The sequence below is a fragment of the Cyprinodon variegatus genome, unplaced genomic scaffold, assembly GCF_000732505.1.
Source record: "Cyprinodon variegatus isolate N-32 unplaced genomic scaffold, C_variegatus-1.0 Scaffold1053, whole genome shotgun sequence".
Taxonomy (NCBI): Eukaryota; Metazoa; Chordata; class Actinopteri; order Cyprinodontiformes; family Cyprinodontidae; genus Cyprinodon; species Cyprinodon variegatus.
This window is the reverse complement of record NW_015151506.1, coordinates 190,957-200,204: the sequence shown is the minus strand read 5'-3', so window position 1 is coordinate 200,204 and position 9,248 is coordinate 190,957.

The window sequence follows — 9,248 nt, the reverse complement described above, 5'->3', positions numbered from 1 at the left end:
GTGCTTCAATCAGTGGAAACTTTACTGAAAATAAAATCACGGCCGAGTCTTCGGTTTAAATCCATAACATTCCAGAGAAAACACAGTAGGCCAGAAAATGATGAGCTTATCTCCGAACATCCTTCATTTTTCCTTCCTGAGAAATGAAGAAGTGAGCAGAACAGAAAGCAGCTGATGTTCTGCAGGTTCATCAGATCGACCGCCTCTGATCTCTATTCATTAGCTGGATTGCTTATAGGCCGTTGGTAGTACACATTGCTGGGAAGTCACCAGCAGCCATATTGCTACTCCCCAGTTGAACCAGTTGCAATTTAGACAATACATGCACTACAGCATGAAACGATGACAATGTTCTCATTTTCTGACTTTTAAAATAAAGATAAATTCATCACTTGGATACACACTTGCTGTTTCATAGCATAAGTAGATTACTGTAACGTATGATAAAAGAAATCAGATTACTTAGTCAGTACGAAGTCTATAAAGTTCCTAAATCATGTGATATAACGTATTGTTGGATTCAGAAAATGTAGATTTGCAAATAAGTAGAAATTGAGTCTACACAAGAAAAGAGATTCAAGCAGCTTCTGACGGAGCGGAAGGAAAAGCCCAACCCAACTTCAAGCTTTCCTTCTCCGAATCCCCTCCTGCAGCCGTCTTTTATTAACAGAACATGACGCATGGTTACAAACAGAGTATTGTTCTGACAGAACAATTGATCAGTTCATGAAGACAGAATGCTCCATCAGAATGACAAGGAAGGATGGTCTCCTGACTGCATCATGAGACAGGAGTGGAGCATCCCCTTGCAAAAATGTTTCATAAGCACACATTCATTTTATAATCATCATTGAATAAACCTAACACGTATTATACAAATCCATCACAATAAAATTCGTTTGTTATCCATCCATCTTCTTCCGTTTATCTGGGGTCGGGTCGCGGGGGGAGCAGCTTCAGTAGGGAGGCCCAGACGTCCCTCTCTCCAGCCACTTGGTCCAGCTCCTCTGGGGGAATCCCAAGGCGCTCCCAGTCCAGCAGAGAAACATAGTCCCTCCAGCGTGTCCTGGGTCTCCTCCTGGGCGTCCTCCCAGTGGGACGTGCCTGGAACACCTAACCAGGGAGGCGTCCAGGAGGCATCCTAACCAGATGCTAGAGCCACCTCAACTGGCTCCTCTCGATGTGGAGGAGCAGCAGCTCTACTCTGAGTCCTCCCTGGATGACTGAGCTCCTCCCCCTCTCTAAGGGAGATCCCAGACACACTACGGAGAAAAATCATTTCAGCCGCTTGGATCCAGGATTTTGTTCTTTCAATCATGACCCAAAGCTCCATAGATGAGGGTAGGAACGTAGATCGACCGGTAAATCCACAACAGAGCGGTACGGCTCACGCTTCACAGCAGACGCCGCACCAGTCCGCCTATCGATCTCCCGCTCCATCTTCACCTCATTCATGAATAAAACCTAAGATACTTAAACTCCTCCACTAGGGGCAGTAGATTTGTTTGTTAATGGAGCGTAATAATGCTGCAGTCAGATATTAAGAATATTACAGTATTTATAGCAGGGGTCACCAACCTTTTTAAGGCCGTAACAGTAAATCTCATCCATAAAAACTCATTCTTATTCTTATTTTATTATTTTATTCATTTCTAATTTTCTTTTTAATGTTGTCATTTTGAAACCGCTGAAATATGATGAAATAGTTAACATGACGAAATAATACATACATGATTAAAAAGAAGAGCAACAGAATAAAAAAAAAAATTAAACTTAACCCACTGAGTGAGTTCTTCTGTTTTCAGAAGACGAAGAGGGCCCCCCATGTGGCCCTTGAGGGCCCCTTGGTGCCCGCGTTGGTGACCCCTGATTTAGTACATGTGATGATTTACTAAAAGTGCTAAATAGATGATGTACAAGTAATATACATGTATTGATTACATTGTTATGGTAATTACGTTACAGTCATTTTTATGGCACGACTCTGTGAAAGTGGGGAGTACCAAGATGGCGGCAGGTGACTTCAGTCTTTTCGGTCTATCAGTAACCCAGTGAATAATTAGAGATCAGAGGTTCGTCCCTCTTCCTTCAGGGAATTAATTTTAGCAGGAAGGAGGATCTTCGTTCTTCTGTCGGATCTTGTTTGTCGATTTTGTTCTTTTTTTTTTACTTTTTCCAAGTAAAAATCTTATTTACTGATGCATATATGTTTACCTTTCTTTCCCATAATCCTTTGCTGCATCAGTAGGAACAAATAAATACACACGGATCTGGTTTTACTCATCAGACCGGTTCTGATTAAGGAAAAAAGTAAAACCAGAGAAGGATTTTATCGTCCATCCGTAAAGGAATCTGAAGGAAAGCCGTGGAGCTGCTGATCGTAACCAACTCATTTAAACTAACAAACCTTAGATTATGGCAGTTTTCTCAACAAGACTGAAAAATCACTTTAAACTTAAACTTGTCTGTTATCTGAAAAAAAAATCTGTTTCTAAAAAATGTTTCAGGTTTATTGTTTGCTTTTAAATTTGACTTAGATTTCATACTTAACAGTTGGTTTAAAAATGCGTATTTATAGAATAAATCGATCAAGAGACATTTTTTTCCACCGTTTTCGATTATTCAGTCTCTTTGGTTTCAGGACCTTTTTCAGTCAGAATTTACTGCCTGTTTTTTTCATAAGAATCAGAATTACTTCATTAATCCTTTGCAAGAAATTATTTTCTTGCATTGCAGCCGTTTACATAAGAGAGAAAATAAGATATAAGGATTGCAGTAAATAGGATCGACAGTATTTACAATGCTGCTCACTACCAATTTACAATTATTGCACATGACCATGTTATTGTGCTTTAGTGAAGTAATGAAATAAATAAATAATAAGTGAATAAATGAGTGTCAGAGAGGTGAATTCTACAGTTTGATGGCCAGAGGAAGGAGTGACTTCCTGTGGCGCAGCGCAATGAAACGAGTCTCTGACTGACTGATACACGAGAAGATGCTGCTTTTATGGTCGAAGCCCAAACTCTGGACTGAAGCTGCTTAGGAACAGCTGGTTTTAGGCTCAGTTTTACTGAGATGAGACCAAAAAGAAATAAAATAACTTGTGCAATCTTCTTGAAACAGAAGGTACATGAAGTCTTCAGTTTGTCCAAAAGTGTGAAAGACAAACCGGACTTTAAACGTCCACTTACGTCCTTCTTTCCTGTTTTAATAAAACTTTACAGACTGGGACAAAACGAAGCACTTTCCACTAATAAACCATCACTAGATGCCTTATATCTGTTCGCCAAGCTGCGACTTTGTAGTTAGAAATATATAGAACTTGTGGGTTTTTTGTTTTATGTTCTATTTTCTTTTACAACGAATCCTATAATGTCCTATCGTCTGCAAAATTTCAGCAGAAACATTTGTTGCACATTAATGTTGATGAATGGATGTGAAATGTACCGTTGAAATATGGAAATATATGTACAAACAAGTTAATGTTTTGTTTATATGATTTTTAAAAAGTAAGATAAAATTTGCTGAAGATCAGCAGAAATTCTCTAAGATGTGTCTTTGTTCTTTAAATGTTTTATCTTCAAATATTTTTTGCTTCCTTTGAATGTTTAAAGAGGCATCTCTGCTCCCTAAATCCTTCACAATCATTATTAATTGTTATAAAACTACTTTATGTTAATATTTAGACTTTTGTAACCGGTCCAGTTATCTAATTATGCCCTTAATTTGTTATTAATATTTGCATTTTTCAGATTTATTGTGGTAAATGAGCAGAATATCTAGTTTTTGTATTAAAAAATGTGGAGCTTGAGAAGGATGATCAAGAGCTTCTCTTGGAGCAGTTACCCTCCATAACCACTAGGTGGCACACCAGAATAAGTAGCCGTTTCTAAAATGTTAAAACGGTGACTATTATAATATATATATATTATTATAATGATAAAATATTATTTTTTTTCTCCGCAGTTAATACATTAATAGTAATTCATATAAATTAAATATATTTATATAATTATTGGGCATTAAAAACTGTCTTTGAAATACCAAACTTCTAAATTAAATAAAGAATTAGAGTGTTTAGTAAATCACTGTCCTACGGATGACTCAAAAACTTTATTACAAAAAATTCAGTAAAATATACAAATTTAACAGATGCAAACATTATGTATAATAATTGACATTTTGTTTGGATAATTTAGTGCTCATGTCTGAGAAGAGCAGGAATGTTTAAGCTCCAAATGGGAAAGTTTATAGCCTATATTATTAATATGCAATGGGTCTACTATACTGATTATTATTAGACTCAGCTTAATTTATCCTTTAGAATTACTCCTTCCGGGAAATTCTGGTTCCAGTAAATTATATAGAGTAAAAAGAGTGCATATAGTACAAAAAAAGCATTAAAAAGTTGTAATATCCTGGAATATCTTTCCCTTAGATATAAAAATATCTGCACATTAGAGAATTAAGAGAAGACAACACAGTAGTGGACCTGGATTATTGCATTTGCACTGCAGAGATGTACTGACCTCATAAATAAGTAAAAAAAATTACACAGGCTTCACAGTAGTTGGCTCGTGTTATTGCACAGACTTAATTACTTATAACCCTGTAGATTAAGTTTATGCAAGATCTTTAAATCATTCATTTAGTTGATTTCAGATTTAAAGGGAATAACCGATTAGTTTATTGCCCTCTGGATTAAATGAAACACAGTGTGATGATATCAAACTCACATTATTCTGGAATTATTTTAATAATAAATAGCATCTTATTCCAAATATTACTTATTTTTAAACGTTGTTGTTTCACATCATTGGATTTATAGTTTATAGATTTAGTTTTTTAATCCTAAACAGGGCGTTTTTTAATTAAACCATAGAACCAGGACAGTTTAATTAAACCATAGAGGAATTCGTGGGTTTAATATGGAGTTAAATCCATATTTTAAAACTGAGACCAAACGTTTTCAGTTAGTAAAAAATTATTTTTATTTATCTATTTCTTTAACTGAATCATAACTTTTTTATATCTTAAAACATCCAAAGTTAAAGTTATTTGAAAGGAAATTATAATTTAAATCAGATTATGAAGCTTCTAAATCTTCGCCCGCTTAGATTTTTCCCTTTTTAAGCGTTTTGTCTTTAAATCCAGGTGACTGACTGCAGGCTACAAGCAGCTGTTAAAAGTTGCATCAGACTCACTGCAGTCACCCGGATGTTGATGACGTCACTGGCGGAAACGAAGCGGTGTAACATTAAATACCGTCGTGTCCACCAGAGATGTCGCTCTTTGGTTCCTAGCATGAGTCGCTGAGGATTGTTAGCTTTAAACAATTAAACTTCATGTACTTAACTGTTCGCAACACTCCTCTGTTATATGAAATAATATACTCATACTTCATTGCTATAAGTCAATGTTTTTAAAGGTTGGATGGAGAAAACGTGGTTTATTGGACACTTTTTTAAATTAACAAACATACTCATTGCAACATGGGTAAAAAGAAAAAAGAGAGAACATGGGGCTAAAACTAAGAACTTATACGTAAACAAGGCCAATTAATATTAAATAGAGCGAGATATAAAACAAAAGAAAAGTATAAATACTGGAAGTTACTTTTTTGCAGAAACAGATTTAAAATGTTTCAATGAGGTGTAATACAGTTTAAATTCCAAGTTTGAAGACTTTTCGCTTCCCATCCAGGAAGCCTTTTCAATTAAAGTTTAAGTTTGAGGTTTTATACAGTAGTTTATACAAAGTTTTATACAATAAATTCATTTTATTTCTAAGGCGCTTATTCAAAACACAAGTCATCTCAAGTCAGAATTCTGAGAAAAAAGTCAGAATTCTGAGTTTAAAGTCAGAATTCTGAGGAAAAAAAAGTCAGAATTCTGAAGAAAAAAAAGTCAGAATCCTGAGGAAAAAAGTCAGAATTCTGAGATTAAAGTCAGAATTCTGAGATTAAAGTTAGAATTCTGACTTTTTTCCCATATTAAACTAAAATAAAATTTTAAAATCACTTATCTTTTTTTTTTTTCAGTGGCCCTAATCCCCTTCCGTACAAGGCAGAGCCTATTTACATTGTCTCCTTTATATTGCAAAGCTCACTATGTGAAAGAAAGAACAACTCAGAAAATTATTGCATTTTGTCTTGTTTCACCTTTTAATGTTCAACATTTCAGCTTAGAAAATGACAAACAGTATGATTTTTGTATTGGAGTAACATTTATTTCACCCAAGGAAAAGTGGAAAACTACATATCAAGCTTCCATTGTCCCATTTAGCAGTTTCCACAAATCCAAGGTGAGTCCTTCCTGCATTTGCGACAGGTATACTTTCTGCAGTGCACACAGCGCTCAGTGCTGCGGTTCCTGTTGCAGAGATTGCGCACCTGGCACTGTGTTGTTTTACCATCAGAACATCTCATCATCTCACAATGCTGTCTCATCTCTTCTTCTATTGTCTTTTCCTGCATAGACATGGTACGAAGTTCATCCGCAAGTTGCAGGATGAACATTCGTTTGCTTTCTTTAGACCCTGTGCATGCCTTGTACAAAACATGCGCGTTTGTTGCAGCCATGTCAAGTAGGTTGTAAAAGACGGCCACGGGCCATCTCCGTGTTCCTGAGTAAGTCCGTAGTTTCTTGTCCCTAACGTCCACGCTGCATTTCAAGCGGTTATAGTCAATAACAGTGTTTGGTTTCTGGTTTTCAGTCTTCCCAATCTCCACTTTCTGATGCATGGTGCTCAGCAGACAAACGGTGTCCTTCTTTTTTGTTGCATACACTGTCAGTAAGGCACTTCCTGATGTGAACAGCTGTGTAGAGTACAGCTGGCGTCCTGAAGTTTGTTTTGCTGTCGCCGGTACCTCCGGGCGAATTCTGCTCATGGCGCCAAGTAGAGTTGTGTCCCGCTGAAGGAGCCTGTTGGCCAGAGACAGAGACGTGAAGAAATTGTCCATAGTTACGGTCCTGCCCTGGTCCATAAATGGCTCCATCAGTTTCACAACAACGTTCTCAGACAGACTTTCTCCTGTGGGGCAGGAGGGATCTTTTCCCAAATAGGGGATGGCATTACAAATGTATTTAGTGTCCAGATCCACTGCAACCCTAAACTTAATTCCAAATCTATTAGGCTTGGATGCAACATACTGCAGAAAGGGACAACGAACCTTTGACGGAAATAACTGCTCGTCAACAGTAATATGTTGCCCTGGACTGTAGGACAACACACAGTTCTGGACAAACTGTTGCCAGATGTTAGAAATTGCAGCAAATTTGTCCGTTTTCACACGTTCCAAACGAGTGTCTTTGTCGTCGAAGCGCAGATATTTCATTATATCCTTAAACCGGTTTCGAGGCATTGTGGCTTTGATGTGTGAATTCCCAAAGTCTTTGGACCACAAATCCCGCATGGCGCCAGCACTCCCCTGCGCTGCCTTTATAAACAGAACTGCAATGAAAGCCATCAGCTCATGCACGCTCATTTTCCAGCCCTGGTCTGCTCTGCGACCCTGCTGGACGGTGCAGTCTCTGATGGTCATCAGCATACCCATATCCACCAAACAGAGGAAGCTTTGGAGTCGACTTGTAGTTCTCCGTCTTGCAAACTCAGTTGGCCCTCCAGTCCCGCTGAATTTCATCTGCGTGGTTTGCTGAGAGGTGAAGTCCTCAACTTTTCGCTGGACCCACACACTGCCATCTTTTGCTGTCTCCGTGTGTTCTGGTGTTGTGTCCATACTAGAAACCTTGCGTTTCTTGCTAGCGGGAGGGTTGTCGTCCTCATCTGATGTAGCCTCCTCGTCCGTGCTGTCCTCCTCAATAACAACACGAACTTTCCTGCTTTTTCTTGGAGAAGGAGGATTATCTGTTGGAGGAGGGGTGGCCACTTCCTCATCAGATGAAGATTCTCCGTCTGTGGCGTATTCCCCTTCAAATCTGAAGTCAACTTTTTCGCCATCAGAATCACAGTCTGGCATGTCTTGTAAAATAGCCAAAGCCTCCAAAGCGCTCAGTCTCGTCTTGCTACGCCAAGCCATGTTGATCTAGCTTGAAATCTGGAATAACTCTGAGTTGATCTGTTGGGCCTATTTATTCTGAGAGCTAGACTTCACACCCACACCCACAACATTTACATTCCCCCGAAACTGAAGGGAGTGGAATGTTTGTCCAACGACAGCACTAATGGGCCATTTACATCTGAAAATTCATTCATAAGTCGTGAAGTACTGTTAGGAGGACTACACTGCAAAAAAGGAAAATCTATACAAGTGTAATAAACTTGAATTCAGCATTTTGGTCTTATTACACTTGTTTTTCAGTGTATTTTCTTAGTAAGACTGAATATTGTTAAGATTATTTGATTTGTTTTAAGAAAATTCACCTTTTTTCATCCTAACTAGATAAAAAAAACTAATTCTGAGCAGCTTTTTTCTTAAAATAGCACACATTGTGGACTGAGTCGCGTTAACATTTAGACTGTGAGTACATTTTTACTTGTTTCAACACAATAAGACAATCCATATTAACCTGTTTTAAGAACTGACCCCATCTCATTAAGATATTCCAGCTAATCAAATCTGATTGCATTCAAGCGTCATTGAGATGATTTAGCTTTGAGATTCTGAACCTCCCTAGTGGATCATTCACTGTTTGCAAAACAAAGTAAACTACAATACATCATAACTACTGTACATCATACATATGCTTATTATAATAGAAGCTCTGCCTTAAAAGGGAACGCCGTTTTTTTTTTTTTACATTTGGCCCTTAATTTTATGTTATTACATCATGCTCTGTAAGTTCTGTTAATTCTGTGACATTTCTGCTAAAATATTAATTAAAAAAAAGTTTTGAAGTTTTTGTCAAGTGTATTTTCCCCATACATTCACTACACCTAAATAAGAAGCTAAGAAAAACAGACTAGTTTTAAGCCTTTAAATGAACTGGTATCAAGTACATTTGCTTTGTTTTTAAGCCTGTTGTTTGCTTTTTTTTTTTTTTTAGCAATAATTGGTTAGAGGACATTTAATTCTAAACAATAATGACTAATAAATTAGAATACATTGCACAAAATACCAGAAAAAATCTTAACGAGTAAAAGAAAAAGTAGATTTTTCTACTTGATTTAAGTTTTTTTGGATGCTTACTACTTGGATATTATGTTCTTGTTTTAAGAAATCTTACCAAGTCTCATTTGCTTGCTGCACTGGCAGATTATTTTGCTCAAAATAAGCAATTATTCAC